Source organism: Ailuropoda melanoleuca, chromosome 3 (genome assembly GCF_002007445.2).
Source record: "Ailuropoda melanoleuca isolate Jingjing chromosome 3, ASM200744v2, whole genome shotgun sequence".
NCBI lineage: Eukaryota > Metazoa > Chordata > Mammalia > Carnivora > Ursidae > Ailuropoda > Ailuropoda melanoleuca.
The window spans coordinates 36,394,944-36,420,796 of NC_048220.1; the positions used below are offsets into that span (position 1 = coordinate 36,394,944).

A 25,853-nucleotide genomic window follows, 5' to 3' on the forward strand; every position below is an offset into this window, starting at 1 on the left:
GGGTAGTTCCCTAAGATAGGGTACTTTAAAGGCTAGCTAACTTTACTTAGAGGACAGGTTATCGTTAACTCGTAAATAAAACTATGTCACAATGTTCATATTGAAATATTTTAAAATAAAATGCCACACAGACAGTATAACACATGAGAACAGTAAAAAGGCAACCGAGGGTAGGCCAGAGTTGGAAGCAAGAGAAACAGTCTTGACTAGCTGACTTCTCTTATGTTTCAAGAGCATGAATCCTGCTTCAGTAGGAGATGAGACCCATGTAAACACAGGTTCTCCGGGCTAGAGACTGATTTATTTGATAAGAAATAAACCTTACGGGGCGCCTGGGTGGCTCAGTCAGTTAAGCGTCTGCCTTCGGCTCAGGTCATGATCTCAGGATCCTGGGATTGAGCCCCACATCAGGCTCCCTGCTCAGCAGGGAGTCCGCTTCTCCCTCTTCCTCTGCCTGCCACTCCCCCTGCTTGTACTCTCTTTCTCCCTCTCTATCAAATGAATTAATAAGATCTTAAAAAAAAAGAGAAACAAGCCTTAATGGCCTCTTCCTAAAACTTTTTATTCTGAAGATTAGAATTTCACTGGCCCAGAAGTATCCAGAATAAATCAGATATCTGTATCCAGAGCTTTCGGAAGTTGAGAAAGAGAGTTCGAGGCAAGGGTCACAGAAACAAGTCTGTTCTAACCAATTCTGCATCTCCTCCCTCCTCCGTTGCTTCTGAAAAGCAATTTTAAAAAACTTTAGTAGAAACACATCTAAAGGTGACGAAGCAAATTTCAAGTGTGTTATCAAAATTCCACTAATAAACGGAAAAATGTTACTGGTGAGTCCTGGCTGAAAGGTAAAGCTTTGCCAGTATTTTAAGACATTCACCCTAAATTATAAAACTATTGTCTTTGCTGCCTCAAATCCTTTACAGGACATGGAATATAAATGAAAAACAAATACAGGCACACATACACACACACACACACACACACACACACACACTCTTGTAACTTCCACCAATGCTTTATTTTAATACAATGTTTAAAATGAAAATCAGGCAATGAAAGTGCTAAAATAATTTCACAATAAACCTTGATAGTTTTGGGGGTGACTAGATGGCTCAGTCAGTTAAACCTTCAGCTTAGGTCATGATCCCAGGGTCCTGGGATCGAGCCCCTCATCAGGCTCCCTACTCAGTAGGGGGTCTGCTTCTCCCTCCCCCTCTTTCCCCCTTCCAGCCTTGTGCTCTCTCTCTGGTACGTGCGCACCCTCTCAAAGATATAAATAAAATTTAAAAATCCTTGATAGTTTTGAAATTACGTATTCATCAAACGCCAAGTAACTTGAAATTTGAGATTAAATGTCTTCTACAGAACATAATTCAATGAATCTTTCCCATTCTGAGTCCTTTTTGGAAAGGTAGGGTGGAAATACATACAATGTATTGTATGTATCAACGCTCAGTGGTTGAGCGTCTGCCTTCGGCTCAGGGCGTGATCCCGGCGTTATGGGATCGAGCTCCACATCAGGCTCTTCTGCTATGAGCCTGCTTCTTCCTCTCCCACTCCCCCCTGCTTGTGTTCCCTCTCTCCCTGGCTGTCTCTATCTCTGTTGAATAAATAAATAAAATCTTAAAAAAAAATATTTCTGGACTTCTAAAACCCTTCTGTGCTCGTCAGTTGGGAAGCTTTGTCTTAACCCAGTGATTTTTAAATGTGCTTCAGCGAGCTGTAGCAGTCTGCACTTGTGTCTCAGAAAAAGAGTGGATCTGATCCCATGGGTCTTCCCCTTCAGCTACGGCATCTCTGCTTTTATGTTTTATTTATGAGACCTCTGAATAAAATTTTATGGAAAGGAAGAGTGTTGGCAGCTTAAAGTAGCTAGAAAATCACTATATTAAACCCAACAAATAAAATCTTTCATGATAGAAGCTCAGGCAGCAGTAACAGAGTGATAAGGGAGATATTCTGAAGACAGGGGTTTTCTGGGCCCTTCCACCATATCATGCAGGCGGTATGGTTTACTCCACACAGACCTCCCTATAAGCAGGCCCTGCACATGATCTGTGCGTATCTTGCCCATCTGGCTATAGAGGTTTTGTTTCTCTAGAAACTCTGATGCTTGGGGCATCTGGGTGGCTCAGGCAGTTGAGCATCCAGCTCTAGGTTTCAGCTCAGGTCATGATCTCAGGGGTCACGGGATCGAGTCCCACGTCAGGCTTCCTGCTCAGCATGGAGTATGCTTGGGATTCTTTCTCTCCCTCTATCCCTCCTGCTTGTGTGTGCTGCACTCTCTCTCCCTAAAATGAATAAATAAATCTTTTTGAAAAATTTAAAAAATAGAAACTCTGACGCTTGAAAAAGTTATCCTCATACTGGCAGGTATGATGAGCTTATGCCAGAGCTTGCTAATGTCTTAGCTCAGTGAAACGAAAAACACAGTCACTGTTCTTGCCTTTGGTATCTTTTGTGTTTCATTTTGATTTATTTCTGCCACTTTTCAGAAGCCATACATCATGTAGGAGATCAAAGCTGCTGAAAGAAAGCCAAGCAAAACCAAGTGCTTGTAGGTTGGCTGAGGTTCCAAAGACTGAGGCCTTGATTTGTTTACTATTATAATTATATTATTTCGTTGTTTTTATTGTATGTATTTCCACCCTACCTTGTTCCAAAAAGGACTCAGAATGGGAAAGATTCATTGAATTATGTTCTGTAGAAGACATTTAATCTCAAATTTCAAGTTACTTGGCGTTTGATGAAATGTAATTTCAAAACTATCAAGGATTTTTAAATTTTATTTATATCGATCCTTCGAGCCCTCTATGGCCCATTGTCTCTCACTTTCATTTATCACAGTGTATGGAAAAATTTTCTCTGTGCATCAGATATGAAAACGGGTTGGGGAGAGATAGGCTAGGGCAGTGTGCCTGACAGAGGTTGTCACACTAAATTATTACCAGTTATTAACCCTTTAGTGTGAACATTTTTTTTTTCTTCTTCTAATTCTCGAAGTAAAGGAAATGCGTTATCAAGGAAATCTTGGTAGGGTAGATGAAGGAAGTACGGTTCATAAACCAGCACTCTCAGGAAGGAAAAAATCGAGTGGGAGGGCATGGGAGAAGGCCAGAAACAGGATTCTGGATGGCCTGGAAGCCAAAGGTATGACCTGAAGACAAGGGAAAAGGACACTGAGGAGTGGGAAGGGCTCTGCAGTGAAGGCCCTGCTCTCCCACCTGACAAGGATCAGCCCTGCTCCCAGGTGTCAGCTCAGCCTATGTTGAGATCATGTACATAAACACACATTTTATTTCTGAGGGAGATATTTCACAGTAGAAGCACTTATTTGGGAGACCTGTATAAGTGGCTTGTTCACCTGGAGGAAGGCAGACTTGAGTTTCGAAAGGGTCGATGAGTAATTTCCAGTGAAGACCCGTCACAGAAGAAGACAGGTCCTGACAACCTCTGACTGAAGAAACAAAGCTGCTTCCCACCTCCTCCCTCCCCAGCATCCTGTCCTCTTCCTCTGTTTCTCAACTTCTTTTCCCATCGTTGTGACTCACAAGTGTCAGCCACTGAAGCGGCTCCCCATTTCCCAGCCATCAGAGATCTCATTGTGAGCCGTTTCTTCTCATCCCCATCCACTTAATGTTGGGCACTGGTCCAGACACGATCCCCTTTTCCAAAGGCGCCCCCTGAGGTGCAGCTTCCTGGCAGGCACCTTCCACAGGCAAAAATGATTTGCCTCTGAAGACTGATGCGCCAGACGGACAATCTGAGGTTTATGGTTTTCCAGCAAGGGGTTTCACAAAGCCTTGCCAATTCCCCTTTTGCCATTGGCCAATTCCCTTTCACTGGCTCTCCCTGCCTGTCATCTGCTTTGTCAGCCAAATCCCTTTTCATTTTTCTCAGCTTCATCTTGGACTCAGGCCTAGGAAGGCCTGTCAAGAAGATTCCTGACGTATGAAGTTTTATGACTCTTCCACCACCATCCCGAGAGGCACCATTTGTTCTTCACCTCCAAATGTTTCAGAGGAGGGAGTGCATTCTCATGTCTTACGTAGAGCATGTTTACCAAAACACCAAATGAATAATAGCACACCCATTATTTTCAAACAAGAATGGAAATTAAAAGATGTAACAAAACGATGGAAATAGAATCCTCAAGAGAGATTTGGGGGAAGGGAGAAACAAGTGGAGGAAATAATACAATAGAGAATACCCTTGTACAAAATTGAAAATCTTTAGGAAGAATGAAAAATTACACCAGAAAGGGGGCAGTTGTTTTAGATTCAGGATGTCTTGATTCTTGTCTGAATCCACTTGTCATCCAAGCCCTTCTTCTGAATGCTCTTGGCCTGTCCCAAACTCACTCGCCCTTTTCTCACCAAATTGCTTGTTATTTCTCAGCACCATCTCTCCATGTTAGCAAAGTATCCTGCTCGCCGTTGCTCACACACAACTTGCTGTATCCATTTGAGATGCTTGCCAAACGGAGTTCTCTTCCCATGGAATGGGTCTAGCACTGATTTGGTCTTTGTTTAAATGAACATTTGTTGAGGCTTACTAGGTGCCAAGCATGTCACATGTATTATCTCATTTAATTTTCATAACAACCCTATGAGATAGGCATCGTTACTGCCCCCATTTGAAAATAAGAACACATGAGGAAATGAACTGAGGAGCTTTAAGCCACTGGTTCAAGGATTATTACTGAGTGACAGAAGCAGCATTCTAACTCAGGTATGTCTGACCACAGAGCCTAAGCTCTGAGCCACGGCACTCTCATCATCAGTTTGGAGATAGAAATATCGCCATCCATCAGGCCTCAGAAAACACAACTCTCAAGACCACTGCCATTCAGATCAGCAGGAAAACCAATCTCTTTTCTTAGTGTGCCCCTCTGGCAGAAACTAATACCTTTCCAGCTGCTTCTATGGAAGCTGGAGGTAGCTGAAGCCAAGGGGGTCTGCAGAGAGTTTTTCCTAGCACAACCAAGAAGGCTTCCTGGTGGTGGCATGGCTGGGCGCTGCTTCCCATCCCCCATGATTCAACTCAGAGCCTTCTTCAGGGATCAGCTGCAACAGTTCCTCAGGAGGAAAAGAGGATAATTCCTCACCCTCCACCCTTTGGCACTACTCTCAGTCAAGAGGTTTCCACACCAACCCTGGCCTGACCCGCAGTGAAACTGGCTTAGATTCATTCACAGTCACATCCCGAGGCTCCAGTCTGCCCTGTGGAGAACAGGTTCCTCTGCTCTTCTCCTTTCAACCAACTGGCTCATAGCAGGACTCAGCCCCTCCCTCTTGTCTCATTCTTCCCTCAGAGTAGTTTTGTTTCAGGGACTTTCCTACCTTTCTTGTTCCTCGGTGATGGCTATGTTCACCCACTAACCCTTAGTTCACCTCAAGAGATTTCAGTCACTTTGAATCACAGGGAAGAGTTGTTGGGCTTTAGTTCCTTCCCTCACAGAAGATCCCTGAAGTTCTCAGGCAAATTTGCTCCCACCACTCTGAGATCAGTTCAAGGACTTTTCAACAGTCTTTAAAAAAAAAAATCAAGCTTCACCTCACTCTGCTACAATCAAAATTCAATTCTCAGAGGAAATTACTTCCCTGTTCCTTTGCTTCTGCCACCTAGCAATTTGATTAATTTTGGCCCCACAAGCAACTTGAAGTTTGTCAGCCCCTCCATGGCTGTTAATACTCCTCAGAGCCCAGTAACTGGTGTTCACTGACTAGGGATCAGGAATAGTCTCTCTGTTCCTTTTGTCCCTTTTCTTTTCCCTAGCAATGTTGGGAGCAAGGAAGAGTCTATTATTGGCAAGGCTGTTTGGACTCTTCAAAAGAGAGATGTCAAAGGCAAGATCCTGTGGGGGTTGTAATTATTTTATTCTCAACCATCCTGTACTAGACCTCTCATATGTACTATTATAATGTAGCTGAGTCATATTTCCAACTATTTTATCTTCACTTGCATCCCCAAGGGACACAGGGAACATAGACTGAAGACTCAGGATGAGCCTGGGAAGGTTCAGGGGCTTTAAAAGGAGCTTATTAGCAGAGCGTTTGGGAGAGATTCTCTTCCCCTCTCCACTCTTTTTTTTTATCTGATCCCAGTTGGCCTCAGAAGGCCAGCCAGCTCCCAGACTCCTGGCCCAGCTGCCGCCCCTGCCTGGGTGAGTAGGGGCACTGTATCAGGGAGGGGTATATACTATTTCTCTCTAACCTCTGCATTCATCCTGCTTGATTAAAATATCCATCAAGGTAGGTTTTGCATTGCCAAGGCTAGAATGTATGAAGATGTTCTTTCCCCATTGGGTATACTATGTTTTGAAAACAATGAACTGTCAGGAGGAAGCACAGATAATAAAAGTTATTGACTTCTTAACTAACTTCTGTTGCCAGGCATTTTACATACTGGGTCTTATTTAATCCTCACAAAAACACTGCAAAGGAGATTTTATTCTATTTCTCTTTAGGAGATTAAGGTTGAGTAAGGATCTCTGACATGGGTGACAGCAAATCTTTCTAGATATGTATCCTGAGGAAAGGGAAATAAATGCAAAAACACTGAGACTACATCAAAATGAAAAATTTCTGCACAGCAAAGGAAACAATCAATGAAACAAAAGGCAACCTACTGAATGGGAGAAGATATTTGCAAATGGCATGTCCAATAAAGGGTTAGTATCCAAAGTACATAAAGAATTGATACAACTCAATACCCAAAAACCAAATAATCCAATTAAAAAATGGGCAGAAGACATAAACAGACATTTCTCCAAAGAAGAAATACAGATGGCTAACAGACACATGAAAGAGGCTCAACATCACTCATCATCAGGGAAATACAGATCAAAACCCCACTGAGATATCACCTCACATCTGTCAGAATGGCGAAAATAAAAAACACAGAAACAACAAGTGTTGACAAGGATGTGGAGAAAAAGGAACCCTTGTGCACTGTTGGTGGGAATGCAAACTGGTGCAGCCACTCTGGAAAACAGGATGGAGAGTCCTCAAAAAGTTAAAATAGAACTATCCTATGATCTAGTAACTGCATCAATGGGTACTTACTCAAAGAATACAAAAACACTAATTCAAAGGGATACATACACCCCTATGTGTATAGCAGCATTATTTACAATAGCCAAATTATGGAAGCAGCCCTTGTGTCCAAAGATAGATGAATGGATAAAGAAGATGTGGTGTGTGTGTGTGTATTACATATATTAATATATAATAATATATAATATAATAATATTATATATTAATATATATTAATATATTAATATATATTATATATAATGGAATATTATTCAGCCATAAAAAGAATGATATCTTGCCATTTCCAATGGCATGGATGGAGCCAGAGAGTATAATGCTAAGCAAAATAAGTCAGTCAGAGAAAGACAAATACCATATGATTTCACTCATATGTGGAATTTAAGAAACAAAACAAAGGAGCAAAGGAAAATAAAAAGAAAGAGAGACAAACAGACCCTTAAGATTCTTTCTTAAGAAACAGACTCTAACTATAGAGAACAAAGTTATGGTTACCAGAGGGGAGATTGGTGGGGGGGGGATGGATGAAATAGGTGATGGGGATCAAGGAGGGCACTTGTCATGATGAGCACTGGCTGATGTATGGAACTGCTGAATCACCGTATTGTACATCTGAAACTAATGTAACACTGTATGTGAACTATACTGGAATTAAAATTAAAGCTAAAAATTTTTTTTAAAAAGAAATTTTGTAAAAAGGGTGAACAAGGAGCACCTAGTAAATACCTTAGCTAGCAAATAGTAGAGAAGGAATTTGAGTCTGAAGCCCCATGATCTTCCCACTGCCTGACTCTCCCTAGTAGGTGGTGGCCTCTCACCTGAGCTATGGCCTTCCCTTGGGGGAGTTGGCCAAATCAAACTCAGCAGACTTCTCTATTTGATTATTCTTTTTCAATCACAAAATATAAAAGAAGATAAACCTAAGTATTATATAATATTACAATATCACTTCAATGGATGACTAATTTTAAAACAAAACTCTTCCCAATGTCATTAAATTCACTCAATTTCTCTACGTATGATAACATCTCACATTTTAATAAATTCTGAATTTCCAACTCACTCTCAGATTTTCAGTTCGGAACCTCCTCCAGTTTCTCTTCATCACTAGACTGTTCTGCAGTGTTGGGATCACCATCACACTGTCAGCATATCTATAAGAGTTCTTCTAAGTTGGTTATAAAGGCAAGACTACTACTATGGGCTCAAAGCCTGACTCTACACCTATTGAGGGTGAATCACCTAATTGGAATTGTCAGGATTAAATGAGTTACTAGGTTCAAAGTATTTAGATAGAAAGATCACAGTTAATTGTACTATAATTATTAAGGTTTTCAACTGTCCTAAAAAAGAGATGCATCTGTGACTGCCTTCTAGTATTGCTGTTCAGCTGTTAGAAGACAACCCTGCTTCATCCACTCCAGTAGCTGCGTGGAACTATGAGGACACTTGCACAGACCTGTTTTGGGGCAGAGGACAGAGGAGTGTGGACAACTGGGTACCCGTTGGCGCTGTAATGAGGTAGGACGCAAAGGAGAGGAAGATTCTTTTGATCCATCTCTGTCTTTTATAATAAAAGTTATCATCTTGTTATGATAAATAAGTATCAAAATACTGTCTTTCTAGAGAGGAGAAGCATTTCTAATTTCAGCAGCATAGTTCCAACCATGGAAAGAAAATTGCATCTTATATTGGAAGAAAATAAAAATATTAATAGTATTTATCTCTGGATAGTACAACTACTACAAAGTTTTATTTAGTTTTGGGGAGCACTTCTCCACATGACTTCCAAAATTTTGATTAATATACTTTACTTTCACAGTGAAAAAGTTTTAAAAAATAAAGTTATGGGCATCGTATAAATTTATACTCAAGGTTCCTTCCAGCTTGTCTCTTCTCTGTCAACATTTATTTTTATGACAGCATTTAGGTTCCCCCATCACTTTCTTTTGGATACACTAATGAGATGCCAAACTTAATGCTTGTCTTGGTAAGCCTGATTCCAGGAGCAAAAATATCATTCTTATCTTCTCTTCTGACATTGTGCCTTTGGGTGAGATTAATGTAGGAGAAACTGGACAAATTTAGGAAAAGCAATAGAGTTTATTATAAATAAAATCCAAAAGAAGCACAGGAGTACTCAGCTCTAGTCCAGGAAACCTAACATTACTTGTTTGGGTTGAAGCTACACGAATGAGTCAATCTAGTATCACTCCACTTTGTCACATTTTGCTCAAACACTTAGTCCATCCTAAAAACCACTGCATTCTCTTAAATGTCTCTAATATTTTAATGACTTGTCAGCCTGCAGAACTCTTCTAAATCCTAGTAAGACAAACTGAAGTTTTAGATTGAATAAAGAACTCAAAAGACATCAGAACCTTCAGGATCAAATGAGAAGCTAATGGAGGACTTAAAAACCAATGATCCCTTCTCATTGCATTTAGTTTTTTTTTTCCCTACACGTAATTTAGAATGTTCCTTTTTTAGAAAACATACCCAGAAATGCTTAGAATTAGTGACTGATTAAAAAATTCTTCTTCAGAGGAGCAAGTCCATTATTTACCCAAATCATTATTGAACAATAAACAGGTGAGGTGAGAGAACTTACCATTAGTCATAGTGCCACATAAGGAAATATAACTATAATTATAGTTAATATTTCTGTAGTATAGACACTGGTCTAAGCACTTTAACATAATTAAATCATTTGGTCCTTGCAACAACCCTGTGAGAAAAGACTTTGTTACCTTCATGTTACAGGGGAAAAAAAGAAGACCCAGAGTGATTAAGGAAGTTGTTCAACGTCACATAATCATCAAGTGGTAGAACTAGCATTTGAACCTTAGGCAGACTGGATCTAGAGTCTGTGTTTTTAACTACTAGGTTATGCTGCCTTGACTTGATTATCAGAGATGGAAAAGGGGGGCATCTGAACTACTGGACAGTGCCAGGGCTCTGCCGCATCCCCAGCAGCATTCGCACCAGCACCATCACCAGCGACAGCCTTAAATACTGTATACACACCCATGTTCCAATCACTAAACTATGAATGTACCTTGTTTGGAAAAAGGGTCTTTGTAAATGGACTTAAATGAGGGATCTTGGGATGAGGAGATCACCCTGGATTAGAGTAGACTCTAAATTCAATAACAAGAATCCTTCTGAGAGAAAGGCAGAGGAAGATTTGAGACAGAGAACACAGAGAGAAGTGAAAGAGGGAAAGTCACCACTCAGGTAGAGACTGGAGTAAAGTGGCCTCAAGCAAAGAAATGGTGACAACCAGTGGAAGCTGGAGGAAGCAGAGAACAGATTTCCCCTAAAGCTCCCCAGGGGAAGAGAGGTCCTGCTGGATTTCAGACCTCTGGCTTCCAGAGCTGGGAGAGAACACGTTTGTTATTTTAAGCCACTCATTTTGTGGTAATTTACTACTGCAGCCTCAAGAAACTAATACAAATATATAGTGCTTTCCAGCTTTCAAAGTGCTTTGGTACATGTGATCTCATTTGATCCACATGCACTTACAACTCATAACAGTTCAGTTTGGTGAGCCAGCTCCACCACAAAATGACTGTGGGACCTTGTGCAAGTCACCAGCCTCTCTGTTCTCTATCCCTTTATTTGTAAAATGGGACTAATAACAATACCTGCCCCGTGCCCCTCACAAGGGGTCACGAGGATCAAAGGGAAAGGACTTACGTGAATGAACTTGCTATACTGAAAAATTGACTTTGACCGGGAGCTATTTTTACTTAAGAAGTCTTTGGGTGACAGCTCAATCACTGCCTGGATAAGGATGTGGGTGCTGGGAACATACCCTGCTAGGGCACGGGCGTGCTACTGCCACCTCCTTCTCCAGGACCATCTGCAGTTTGAATCCTCTGAAGGCTGGGGGTGGAGAGACTGGGAATCACCTGGAAACTAGGACAGGGCCAGAAATTTAACAAGACGGAACTCTGCTGTGTGTCCAGTCAGTGCACAAACTGAAGATTAGTGTCATAAGGCTGGCTTCTTGAGAAACATCTGCTGTAAGAACAGAAAGGCAGAGAACCCTGTTCCCCCAAAGCCCTTGCTCCCTGCATGATCAGAAGCCAAGGGCCACCCCAGAAGGTGTGAGGGAAGTTCATTTTCCTGCTGACCTTTCATTCCTGAGCCTTTGGGTGATGACGGCTCTGAAAGGTGGTGATTAGTGCCAATCGAGGTGATGTTTTTGTGAAGCTGACACCTCTCCATTAGGAAATGGACTGTGGCCAGTGGACCAGCCACTCAAGCAGGGCACACAAAGCTACATAATCAATGCTTGGCCAAACCCTGCACAATTAGTATCTTCCTCCAACCATGCTCTAGTGCACAATGGAAACCCTTGCAAGGATGGAAAAATGGGAGCTACAGGGTTGAATGGCACCCTAAGCCTTGGAATAGAAATATAAACAATGACAAGGAAGAAGAAACACAATGGGAGAGAGAATAGGAATGGGGGCAGGGCAACTCAGGGTGCCTGTCTGGTAAGCCCAGGCGGAAGAGAAGAGCTTGTATTAAGTCAAAGGCACTACTCTAAATTCAATGCAAAGCAATTTCCTGATTTTTAATGAATTATGTCACTTGCATTCTGTCAAACTTCTTGCCTCCTGTTCTTCCACTTTTTATTCAGTCTCCACAGGTACCTAGAATTCTACTGAAGCTTGGCATCATTAAGGAACAAAAGCTTCATCAGGTCATGACAATATCTTCTAACTTTCTCCTCTTTTTTCTTTAGTCCCAACCAAAACTTTCTCCACACTTCAATCACAAGCGATCGTTTAAAAGACAACTCTCAATGTGTAACTCACCTGCCTAAAACTATCACTGGCTTGCTATTGCTATTGTATACTTAAGATAAAATCTAAGATCCTCAATACAACCCATCACATGTTCCAGCTGCTGCTGACCTCCCCAAGGTCAATCTCACGCCGCACTCCTGGTCACTTTGTCCTGTCCTTTGCACCTTGCTTTTCTGGCTCGGGGTCTTCAAACAAGTTATTCTATATGTACGTATAGTAATATATCTGTGTGTGTGTGTGTGTGTTTATGTATTCATACGCAATGGAAAGAGACAACCAAGTTTGATATGTATCTAATCAAGTAAGATATATTCCCTTTGCCTAGGAAGCTCTTTCACCTGCACTGTGCCCAACCAACACCCATTTCTGTTCTTCTGACACACAGTAATATCTTCTCAGACCCCTCCGCCTCCCTTTTTAATCATGTTCTTTTTATTACACTCTCTTATATAACACTATCCTTTCTCCTTTTTCTTAATAGCACATGCCGTGTCATATACATATATGAAATATAAGTATTTCATATGTATTTTATGTACAGATATATGTGTGTGTATGTATGTGATTTTTGTTTTCCATTTTGCTCTCCCACTACATTGTTAGCTCAAAGAAGTAGGGACATATATACTTTGTGCCCTGCAATAAAGCCAGATACTTTACCCCAACTGCAGATATTCTGAGATTCAGTTAGTCAGGAATCAGGGCAGAGGCAGGGTTGGCATTGGCAGTTTTTCAAAGTTCCTCGGGTGATTCTAGTGTGCAGCCAGGGTGGGGACTGTTTATCCATCTTTTTAAGAAGAAAGGAACTGAAGCCCAGAGAGGTCATGTGGCTTGTCCAAGGTCTTCTAGGTGCTATTAGCTGTGGAAATGAGGACTCAGGGGAGCCCTGTCTCTTTACACACTAAAACGTTCCTTCACTTAACTTGGAGAAGTTTTGTGCAAGAGCAGAGAAAGATTCATTTTTTTGCAATCTTATAAAAAAAACTAACTTGTACCTGTTTGTCTAGGATTTCTCTGGCTTTAGTACTTAAAGAAAGGGGGAATAATGTTTCACACACAATTGTGAAGGTTAAATAAGCTAATATTTGTAAAGCACTGAGCACAAAGCCTGGTGAGTTATAAGAGATCAATTGCTGTTAGCTTTTAAACTGTTATAGGAGTCTTTGGAAACTAAGCAACCAAGGTAGAAACACTCTTCCTTTCCCTTCCTTTCCTTCCTTCCTTCCCTCCTTCCTTCCTTTGCTTTGTTCTTCTTTCTTAGTACAGGTGTAAAGAATGGAGATGTTTCAGGAGGTCTAGCAATTGCTAGAGCAATAAAATACTTTTTTTTTTTTAACCAACACTCATTACTGTCAACCTTAAATGCCACCCAGACATCCCTATGTAGTATTATTTCACCCTGCTGAGCGAAAGCATTTCAAGGTGCTCAATCATTAAACAGCTACTTAAAACAACTCTTTCAGGGGTTTTCTTTCCCCTGGGCATCCATGCTTGTTATTCTGTCAAAGTGCCTACTTCCTGGAATCAGGCTTCAGCCGACTGCCTAGATGTTGGTATGTCAGACTAATTATTTTTCTAAGGCAGCACTAGAGTCCTCGGGATACCAATTGAATTTGATCCATATAGTAGCCCCCTTTATTCACAAAATAGACCACAAAATAATAAGTATGTGGAACTTACTCCCCTGGTATTTATTTATTAGTTTTCTTGTTGTTTATTTTCTGCATAGGCCAACCAAAAGATGAATGTGGGGGCAACTCCAAACATGGTAATTAGAGTGTTCATTTAGCCTTATCTCACTAACACTGGCTATCTTTGTGTCTTTAGCAAATCCATATTAGAAATGATGGTTCATTTGTAGGATGATGAACTAAGCAGAAATGCAGCAAATCAGAGAATTTTTGAGAATGGGACTTTGAGGATTACCTCATCTAACCCCCTTGAGAATACTGTTCACTTAATATTTTGTTAATGTAACATTTTGCAAGAAATCCCTCTGGTATCATCATTGCCCATCAAATGGTGACAAGAAGATTTTGGGAAGCTGTGGAATTTGATATGGTAGAGCAGTGGGTAGGTGAAGAAGGGGAAAATAAATCTTGTGTGGTGACAAGCCAGGGAGCAAATCAGCAAGGAAGAGACAGTCCAGGTTGATTGGCAAACAATAAAACTATATCTACAAGGACACAAAAAAGAATTTTTATATATAACAGGAATGAATATCAAGGTAATTATGTTGAGACAAAGAAGCCAGGCAAAAAGAGTACCTACTGTGTTACATTTACATACAGTTCTAGAAAGTAAAAACTAATCTCCTGTGATAGAAAGCAGATCAGTAGTTGCCTGTGACTCCACAACCACCATTCATCTGGTTCCTCAAGTGAGTGACTTGGCATCACCCTTGAACCCTGACCCATCAACTCAGTCACAGGTCCTACAGATTCTACCCTTTAGATGTTGTTTATAATCACTTTCTTCACTCTTATTCTCATGGTCACTCTCTTAGGTCAAATCTTCAAACGTCTTATCTCTTCTTAATAATCTCCAACTGATCTCCTTTCCTCTATTTCCTGCCTTTTCTAATCTATCCTCCATACTTTTATCAGAGTAACTAGTAAATGTTTTCTTTTTTTAATATTAAAAAAATAAAATATAAAACATTTAAAAAATAATTTTAACATGTGTAATGATAAACACTTATGCATCTATCACTGAGAATTAAGAAGTGTTCACATTTTGGAATTTCTACTTGGCATATTTTTTTAAAAGAAAACTTAAAATGAAATCATCTTTGTTCTTCTTCCTATCTTCTGCCCTGCTGATGCTTTCCCCTTTCTAACACTGTCATATATCTGCATGTATCTATTCAGCTCATGCTTTTATCCTTTAACTAAATATCTGTTTTCCTGTGTTAAAAATTAAATAAATGGGGGGCGCCTGGGTGGCACAGCAGTTAAGCATCTGCCTTCGGCTCAGGGCGTGATACCAGTGTTGTGGGGTCGAGCCCCACATCAGGCTCCTCCGCTATGAGCCAGCTTCTTCCTCTCCCACTCCCCCTGCTTGTGTTCCTTCTCTCGCTGGCTATCTCCATCTCTGTCAAATAAATAAATAAATAAAATCTTTAAAAAAAATTAAATAAATGGTACCTGCAACTTGCTTTATTACAAGTCTTTGATATCTATGTGTTTTGATATAAAGAGGAAATGGGCTCTATATTGCTATATAATTTTCTATCATATGAACAAATCACCCTTTATCTATTATCTTATGGGTGGGGCATTTATGTTGCTTCCCAATTTTCGATATTAACAGCAATTCCTAATACACATCATTGTATATGTCCCTATAGTGGGATGAGCAATATCCCCAAGTATTTGTTCATGTCCTAATCCCTTGAATCTGTGAACATTACCTTATATGGCAAAAGATGTGATTAAGTTAAATATCTGGGTTATGGAGTTGGGCTCTAAATTCAATTACATGGATCCTTGTAACAGAGAGGCAGAGGGAAATTCAACAGCACACATAGAGAGGTGAGGGCCATGTGAAGACAGAGCAGAGAGAGAGAGAGACATATACACAGCCATAAGCCAAGAAATGGCCACAGCCACTAGAACCTGGATGAGGCAAGGAACGAATTCTCCCTGGGCCTCTGAAGGGAGCTGCCTCCACCTTGATTTCCAACTTCTGGCCTCCAGAACCGTGAGAATAAATTTCTTTTGTTTTAAGCCATCAAGTTTGTGGTAATTTGTTATGGCTACCACGGGGAACTGATACATTGTATAATGTACTATGTATATAGGATTTCTATTTCATTTCGATTTTCTAGGATTTACACTTAGGAGTCACAGGGTATGTACATATTATACTTTATTTAGAAATTTAGAGGACATTCTAATTTATACTCTCCACAGCCATATATGATGTTTTCCACTTCCCACATCCTTGTCAGTTGTTGATATTATTGGAGTTTAAAATCTTTGTCAATCCAAAAGCTATGAAAGAGTATTTCATTATTATTATTTTATTTGCACCTCCCTGATTAGTTGTGAGGCTGAGAAAACCTGTATGATTCTTGGTCACCTGGATTTCCACCTCAGTGAGTTTCTTGTTCATAATCTCCATACGTGTTCATTGGGTTGTTTATATTTTTATTATCTCAGTAGTTCTTTACATTTCTGAATACTAGTCCTCAGTCTGTTAACTATGGCTCAAATATTTTCCACAAGTCTTTGGATCTCTTAACCATAACATATTTTGAAGATGAAGAGCTTTGAATTTTAAAATTTTATCAGATTTTTTCTTTATGAGTCATACTTTCAGTGTCTTGCCTAAGAAATCTTTCTCTACTTCCATGTCAAAGATTCTCTTATACATTTTTTTATAATTGTCTTAAAGTTTTGTTTTTCACATTTGATTTTCAATCTAATGGGAACCCATTTTTGAAAATAGTTTAAATTGGAATATAACTTCATTTTTTCTTTTATAAAAGTCACTTGTACCATTTTCCCACTGGTTTGTACTACCACCTCAATCACATACAAATCACATAACCTGTCATTTTTGTGTCTCTAGTTTCCAATCTACAGATTTATATGCCCATGTCAGTGCCAATGTCACTGCTGGATTCCTAAGGGCTCAGGAAGGAACTGCAAATGACCACCAGAATAGAGATGCATCTGTCTGAATCAAGAGACCACAGGAGGGATGTAAGATCTCAAGGAACCCACGGAAAGGTCCCATGGAGAGAGTTAGTTTTAACCACCTGCTGAGCCCAAAAGTGCAATGTTACCCGGTAAACTAAAAATTGTCTTCTTCTTTTACTTCTCTCTCTCACACCCTTTTCAATCCTGGCTGGGCCAGAAAGAACAGCTAGTAAATGGAGGAGCAAGTGGGGAGGCAGAGAGAACTGAAGTCAATCACACCCACATTGCCAGAGGCAGGCAACCACTAACCAGGTCTTAGCATGGTCAGTGGGGAGAAGTCCCACCTCTCGATAAATCTTAAAGCCCTTGTACTGGACTAGACATTCTAGAAATATGTAGGCAATGAAATCATGATTTCAGACCTTATGTCCTTTGTGAACAGGTGAAAATTATCCCACTAAATAAATTTGAAAGGGTCATTGGTAGGGAAAAATAAAGTTGCATCTGATCACTTCACCTAAGTCATGAAATCAGTACCTTATCACCTTACATGTTATCCCCATCTCCATATCTACTCCTTAAACCTCTCTTCATTCAATTGTACAGTCACTTACAGTTCCTCAAACCAACTCTCTGGTTGCTGCCTCCAGAATTTTGCACATGCTGATCTCCCAGCCTGTAATGTCCTCCTTCCCTCCTTCCTCTTCTCTACCTGGCTAATTCCTAATTATCTTTCAGAACATTGCCTCTCAAACATCACCTTCTCTGAGACACATTCCTCTAACCTCCTCCTTCCCAGCCATATTTAGATACATACTCCTATACAATAAGTCTCTTCATATTATTACAGTTGTTGATATTATGATATACTGTTATTATGGTATATTGTTGATTTCATGTGTGGCTCTCCCACCCCCGGAATATGTCTTATTGTATCCTCGGTGCTTAGCCTAATGCCTCCAACATAGTACGCATTCAGTAAATAACTACCAATGGTGGGTGTTTGGGGTAAAGAACAGATTAAGAGTTAACACCCAGGATTCTTTTGGGAAATCCCCAAGTTTCTGGAGGAGAGTAAAAGACCTCTGGAAGGTATACAGCAGCCAGGAATCAAAAGAAACGATACTGGTAGCAGAAAACAGCAGAAGGTAGAGCTACTCATAGACAATGTGGGCATGGCACGCTCAGAAGGGTCACCTTTGAAGGATTTTTCCTGCCAAGAGGACCTCGAAAATCGCCTTTCCTAGAGAGATGCTCAAGTGAACATAATTAAATGAAAGGAAATTTAAACAAATGTGTAGGATGTGTCGGGCACTGTGCTTGGCATACTACCTTCACTCAGGAAAGAACTCTGAGAGTCCTGAAGAAAGCAACAAGCATTTCTGATGTAATTCTACATGAGGAAATCCCTTAGCCTAGAATGTGCAAAGGCAGACAAAAAAAAAAAAAAAAGATGTGAAAATCTGCGCACACACACACACACGTTTGTATCAGCATTTCATCACTGCCTCTCATGAGTAAGTGCTACTCTCTTGACTCTTTTCCCTGTAAATGATCCTGCTCATAATGTTTATAATAAAATGCAGCAGTAATAAAATACGATGAAAGATAAATGGACGTATTTAAAAAGTAGTTGTACAAAAGACTGTTTATGTTGCATGGCAGACCATTTTTCATACTAAAAGTGGCTAAATTTATCTATATAAATCATGATTATGTTCACTGTTTTTTGCATTGACTTCCCTAAACTATTCCAGATTTAACCTCTAGTCTTTGTATGTTGAGCACTGGATATCAACAATTGGCTTCTTGTTGGTCTTATCTGAAGGTGAACCACTTCCCTCTGGGGGAATCCTAATTCCTGAGAAGCCTGTATTTTTTTTAACTCTTAGTACTCATTTTTGGCTTTGCTATAAAACAGAAAATAGTGGATTTGGGGTCTAAAAGACCAGAAGTGAAGACCCTTAAGAGAGATTTTGTTTCTTTCTATTGTTATGGAATAGAAAGAGTGTCAGGACTCGCCTTCATTGCTCTTTTCTAGGCTTTCCTTTCTCAGGTTGAAGTCCAGTGAGGAAGAATTACTGTTTGTTTGTTTCTATAACATCAATCTCTCCCATCTCTCTACACCCCCACCCCTCTCCAACTGACTATCAAAATCTAAAGATATTTATCAGATATTTTTCTTTTTCTTTTTTTTTTTAAAGAATTTATTTATTTATTTGATAGAGATAGAGATAGCCAGCGAGAGAAGGAACACAAGCAGGGGGAGTGGGAGAGGAAGAAGCAGGCTCATAGCNATCTTTTTTTTCTTTTTAAAGAATTTATTTATTTATTTGATAGAGATAGAGATAGCCAGTGAGAGAAGGAACACAAGCAGGGGGAGTGGGAGAGGAAGAAGCAGGCTCATAGCAGAGGAGCCTGATGTGGGGCTCGATCCCATAACGCCGGGATCACGCCCTGAGCCAAAGGCAGACGCCTAACCGCTGTGCCACCCAGGCGCCCCCAGATATTTTTCTTGCTCATATTAAGGTTTTTGGAGGGGGAAGTCAGAACAAATTTGTCATATACATAAGTTTTATAACAGTCATCGTCATCATCATCAATTTCAATTTCTCTTTCATTGATCATTTACTATGTTCCTGGACCTAAGAACTTCTCACACATTATTTCATTCAATATTCACCACAACTTCATGTAATAACACTGTTTTCATCTTATACATGAGGAAGCTGGAACTTAGAAGTCTTAAATTACTTGCCCAACATATCAGAGAGTGAGAGTAGCAGAGTCAGGACTGAAACCAGGGCTGATTCCAAACCCATGTTCTTTACCACTGTACCATACATATGCACACAGCACACAGTATTCTTCATTGTTTATGGCTTTTTACTTTGGGAATTTTTTGTTGCAACAACTTAATCCCAGACCTAATTTCATGCTTCACCCAGAAGCATATACCATAAGATGAGTTGTTCTAAGCAAAACATAATTACAATGGTAAATCTTTTTTTTTTCTGAGTAGCCATTCAAAATAAAATATGCAGCAGTTCTTACACTCCCTAAGTGTGACCCGTGAAGAACTGATTCATTGCAATTTTAACTCTATATTTTCTGTTCCGCAGTTGCTTTTCTAAAGTCTTTACTTAGAAGCACTAAATCAAAGAGAGAAAAATTAATGTGATTTTAAGGGCAGATTGGTTTATAATGATTTTTAATTTTATTCCAGTTCCATATTTGAGAATCACTTACTAAGCAAAATAGTAGCAATATTCTTCTTGACAATAAGGCATAAATTATAAATTCCCATATTCCCTAAAATAGACTTTATAGAAAGAAACTTCACTGATACAAAGTTAATTTGAATCCATTTACAAAAAATTCATGAAGTGTGCATATATTTGACAAAAATGTACAAAATTTGTACACTGAAAACAACAAAACATTGCTGAATTGAAATACAGAAGACCTAATTCAGTAGGAGAGAGATGCTGTTTATGGACTGGAAACCTTAACATTGTTCAATGTCAGTTGATCTATAACAGAGAATAAAGAGGTTTAGAGTATGTCACTCCAAAATATGCCTCTCTGGCATAACGATTATTTTCAGCTAAAGGCAATTAAGAAAAAGCAGACACAGGATGAACTCTCTGCCCTCCCCCTATCTGTGTGAAAGCAAAACATAAATTCCCATTGTGGAGGTGTCTTCCTCCCCCTTTCCTTACCTCATCCTTGGAGATGAAATGGCACTGACAGTCTACAACAAACAAAACTTACCAACTAGGCTTCATCATCCTTAGGCTTCTCTATATATTTACCCTACCACAGCTTGTCACCCCTAAAGGCCTAAACCCCTTTTCCTGTCACATCACTTCTCTACAAATTTATTTTCTTTTGTTAAAATTCTACCTACAACCCACATTCTAACCCCCCTTCCATGCATTCATCACTGAGTTTCTCCCACATGTATATGCACCAAACATGTTAATAAATTTGTTTATTTTTCTGTTGTTAATCTATCTTGTATCAGTTTACTTTTCAGGGCCACAGATGTAGAATCCAGGAAAGTAGAAGGAAAATGTTCTCCTCTGCTATAGGGTCAAAAAACTATGGTCCATGTGTCAAAGCTGCCTGCTTTTGTAAGTAAAGTTTAATTGGAACATGGCCATGCCTGTCCATTTATCTATTGTACGGCTTTTTTACCCTCCCCACCCCCACCCTGCCAAATCTAAAATATTTACTATCTAACCCTTTAGAGAAAAAGTTTGCCAACTCCTGAGCTACAGATTTAGTATAATCTCAAATAAAATCCATCAGACATTTTTGGTATATAAAAACTGATAAGCTAATTCTAAAATTTGTATGGAAATGCAAAAGACCTAAGTTGACAATCTTGAAAAATGACAATGTTAGTGGACTGACAGCACCTGATTCTAAAGTTAATTTGGACTGCTTAGGGCCCTGAAACCTGGCTGGCATTTTTCCTGAACTATGAACCTCTTCCTTCTTGATCCTGACTTTTTGGAAGTCTCTTCTTGAGAGGACCCATTTCCTTGATGGGTTTGTACAGGAAAAGGAGATGATCTTCATTCCACAGCTTTTGTGACATATTCAGTTCTGATGAAAAGTTGAGTACATGTGAAGGTAAAAGAAAACAACTTCCCCTATGAAACTCAGTGCCCTCCAAGGTTGGTACACACGAGTGCTACTCCAAGGGAAAGTCTTCCGTGGAATTATTTCTGAGTCAAGCAGTCCCTGACTTGAGTGTTTCCCACTCCTTGGGATTCTTCCACTTTGATCTGCTCTGCTATAACCACTTATGAACCTACTATTTCTCTCTTCTTTCCAGAGTTCAAGCGTGGGCAAAACCAAAATACTCTTCTTTCTATTGTTCCTTTTACCTCATGCATCATCTAGGGTCTTCTACCCCTTAGCCTCAAAACAAGCCAGTTAATTGATGAAATTTCTTATTTCTAATTGGCAAAAGACTTCTAAAAGCTATGAAAACCAAAAGCAGAATAATCAAGGACATAAAGATTTATAAAGCTTTGCCTGTCCATCTGATAGTACCAAAATTATGTATAATATACTCAGTTTTGGTTTGGTTCATGCTTTGTCTCTGATCTTTGTCATTCTCAAGTCATTTCCCAGTATTCAGAAACTGATCTAGATCTTCTTGGACATATCTTCATATTTTACCCAGTCCAAGGACTGGCAACCAATGCCCTAAAAACTGAATTTTTTCATGATTCAGCCACCTATATCTCCTATGGGTCTCTTATTTAAGGTCGGCTTGCAGAGATGAGCCTAGTTCACAAATGACTTAAAATGCAATGGTGGTTGACACTTTCCATTCCCAGTAATTATGTAGCATTGTCAATATGGTCTCATAGTTAAGAGGAAATGATTTTAAAACCATACTGCATGGTTTTAACTCCTAACTCCACTTTTGCTCGCTCTATAACTTTAAGCAAGTTACTTAACCTCTCCATACTTCCATTTCCTCATCAGTAAAATGAGGATGATAGTGCTTACCTAGAGGCCAACTTAGTAAGGTCATCTGGATATTCATTGGGATGATAAACAAAATAGAGTAAGGAATCACAAAATATTTGTCACTATTTTGATTATCACTAATTTTTTCCAGGCCTTGGTTATCAGTTCTGCTCACCTCGGAGTCAATACTGAATAGATGAGGAGGCAACTTACTTTTCATGATGCCTACAAATTTGGGAGAGAGGCACATTTCTAAAAGAAATAAACAATCTAAATTAGGCAGTGGGCAGGATGAGGAGCAGACAGCAGTACAGTGACATTAGCAGAGATATACTCTTCAAATGTGGGCAAGAATGCTACAGGAATGCTCCCCCAGCACTGCTTGGTCCACCGCCTAACTCAAGTCTTCAAAAAGTGGAAATTGAGTCCATTTTTCTTTCTTTCTCTTTCTTTCTTTCTTTCTTTCTTTCTTTCTTTCTTTCTTTCTTTCTCTTTCTTTCTTTCTTTTTTTCTTTCTTTCCTTCTTTCTCCTTCCTTCCTTCCTTCCTTCCTTCCTTCCTTCCTTCCTTCCTTCCTTTCTTTCTTTCTTTCTTTCTTTCTTTCTTCCTCTTTTTAAACGGGCGCCTGGGTGGCTCAGTCAGTTAAGTGTCCAACTCTTCATCTCCACACTAGGCATGGAGCCTACTTAAAAACAATTTTTTTAAAATTTTTTAATTTCAGTATAGTTGACACACAATGTTACATTGGTTTTGGGTGTACAACATAGTGATTCAACTTCTCCTTATGTAAAAAAAAAGCATAGCCACCATCTGTCACATACAACAGTATTACGATATCATTGACTATATTCCCTATGTTGTGCCTTTTTTACCCATGACTGATTCATTCTATAACCAGAAGCCTGTATCTCCCACTCCACTTCACCCGTTTTGCCCATCCTTCAATCCCCTTTCCCTCTAACAATCATCAATTTGTTCTCTGTATTTACAGGTTGATTCTGCTTTTTGATTGTTTATTCATTTCTTTTGTTTTTTACTTTTTTAAATTTTTTATTATGTTATGTTAGTCACCATACAGTACATCCTTAGTTCTTCATGTAGTGTTCCATGATTCATTGTTTGCGTATAACACCCAGTGCTCCATGCAACATGTGCCCTCCTTAATACCCATCACCGGCCTCTCCCAATCCCCCACCCCCCTTCCCTCTGAAGACCTCAGTTTGTTTCCCAGGGTCCATAGTCTCTCATGGTTCATTCCCCCTTCTGTTTACCCCCCTTCATTCTTCCCTTCTTTATCCTACCTATCTCCCTGCTTATTTCATGAGTGAAACCATATGATAATTGTCTTATTCTGCTTGACTTATTTCACTTTCTTTTGCTTTTTTAGATTCCACATATAAGTGAAGTCATATGGTATTTGTCTTTCTCTATCTGACTTATTTCACCTAGCATAATACCCACTAGGTCCAGCCATATTGTTAGAAATAACAAGATCTCATCCTTTTTTATGGCTGTGTCGTATTCCATTGTGAGAGTGTGTGTGTGTGTGTGTGTGTGTGTGTGTGTTCACACCACATCTTCCTTATCCATTTGTCTATTGATGGATACATAGGTTGCTTCCATATCTTGGCTATTCTAAATAATGCTGTAATAAACGTAGGGGTATGATTTAGTGTTTTTGTCTTTTGGGGGGTAAATATCCCATAGTGAAATTATTGGATCATGTGGTATTTCTTTTTTTTTTTCTTTTTTTAGGAACTTCCATGCTGTTTTCCATAGTGGCTGTATCAATTTACGTTCCCACCAACAGCATATGAGTGTTCCCTCATCTCTACAACCTCACCAACACTTATTATTTCTTGTCTTTTTGATTTTAGCCATTCTGATCAGTATGAGGTGATAGCTGTGGTTTTGATTTGAATTTCTCTGATGATTAGTGGTGGTAATAAGCATCCTTTCTGATGTCTGTTGGTCATCTGTGTCTCTTCTGTGTCCGTGTTTTTTCTGGTATGTTTTTTTCCTCCTCTCCAAAGAAAGGAAGCAAAGCCCTTCATATACTTGGAAACTGTGGCTTAAGTTTTCTTTCTCCAGGTAGATCTTGTTATCATTCCCTTAATCAGATCTGTGATTCTCCTCTAAACTTTCAGCAAGTACTGCATTTTCTTCTGCACTGTGAACCACAGCTAGATGTGGCATTCTACCAAGGGTCTGACTTATGGTGATTATAAGATTATTACTGCTCTATGCTGCTCTCTTAATATCCCATTTGGTGCCCATCTAATCACAGGGCTACATCACTACTGAGTTTTAAAGTTTACTTTCTGATTCTGCAAGTATTTTATTTAGATATATATGTACATGCCCAGTATACTAATTCATTTGAAAATGCCTATCATTGAGGCGCCTGGGTGGCTCAGTCAGTTGAGTGTCTAACTTTTGATTTTGGCTCAGGTTGTGATCTTGGGGTCGTGAGATTGAGCCCTGTGTTGGGCTCCTTGGGCTCGCCACTCAGCAAGGAGTCTACTCAAGATTCTCTCTCTTTTCTCTGTCCCTCCTCCTGCTCCTGAGTGTACTCTCTCTTGCTCTCTCTCGCTCACAAATAAATAAATCTTTAAAAAAAAAAAAGAAAATGTCTATCATTATTACAAAATCTATTTTGCTATTTTCTTTAATTTTTACTATGTTCCAATGGACTGTTGAAAATGGAATTCTTCATTCTGACAATGAAGCAAAGAGGGCATAAAACTTCATTCTGCAATATTTCCCCTATTTGCTCTGTGTGCATTCCTTACTGATTTAGAAATTACTCAAGTTTCCAAAAGAAGAAATGATTTTAAATAAGAATAGTTAAAACATTCTCATGCATTAGTATTTCTCTCTGGGGTGAATGCTAAAAATAGGAGTTATGTAGGTGGAGACAGAAAATCTAAATGTAGGAGGGAGAGGGAGGAAGCACTATAATTTCTACTCAATACGTGGCTATTCAGGCTATTCAAGAAGTGATAGGATTTTAGGTCAGCCAAATATGTGAAAGATAACCTGAAGAAGAAAAGGGCTTGAGGATATGGTTGCAGAATGCAGTCATCTCTAACTCGCCCTGTCTTTGCTCTAGAACATTTTATAGAGAGAAGGCTTATTATGTCTACCAATAAAGCTTCTTAATGAAAGCAAAGTTTAGTTACGAAAACATACTCCCATTTATGATCTCAAAAAAACAAAGTGGACTTAAAATATTAGCATTACTTCTTTAGGTACCACTTCAGCATGAAAAAATGGTTTCGTTATTTTTGAGGTTTCACTGCTTAAAGATCCAATTGGGCTAACAACCCCCCCCCCCTTATTGACACATTAAGGAGAAATTCTTAAACTGTATTAATCAAGATCAGCTAAATGTTGTAAAACCCCCAGTATCTCAAGGGCTTTTTAAAAAGGTTTATTTCTTGCTCTTACAGTCCAATGCAAGGCTGTCTGAGATGGAGGAATGGGGAGGGTCTTCATTTGGGTTTCTTACATGTGGAGGTTAGGCCATCTTCTGGGACTCTGGGGTCATCCTGGATCCTCTGCACTGGGCTGGCAGAGAAGGGAGAAATGGGAGGGAGTGAAAGACAGAGCCTGGTAGTGATGGCCATTGCTTCCACCCACATTTTTTTGGGCTGACTGTAAGGGAGACTGAGAAATATAATTTAGCTCTGTGCTCAGAAAAGAGAGGAAACAAGGTCAGTCAGCAACCAGCCAGTGTCTGCCATATAATTTAAATTAAAGATTACATATTAGCAACCAGGAAGCTGAATGTTACTCCCAGCTCTGGTTCCTTTGGGCTTGTACTGAATCCTTTGAAAA

The 25,853-nt window shown here is 39.5% G+C and overlaps 1 protein-coding gene and 1 long non-coding RNA gene across 2 annotated transcripts in view; one reads left to right on the forward strand and one right to left on the reverse strand.

Annotated features, from left to right (window-relative positions):
* ANKRD55 (ankyrin repeat domain 55) overlaps positions 1–25,853 on the reverse strand; it is a 697,933-nt gene that overhangs the window by 158,604 nt on the left and 513,476 nt on the right. The gene's annotated exons all lie outside the window — the stretch shown is intronic.
* On the forward strand, positions 8,397–20,613 carry LOC109490800. The gene is made up of 3 exons (XR_002144193.2): positions 8,397–8,576; positions 16,451–16,670; positions 20,549–20,613. It is a non-coding gene; the product is annotated as an uncharacterized LOC109490800 (long non-coding RNA).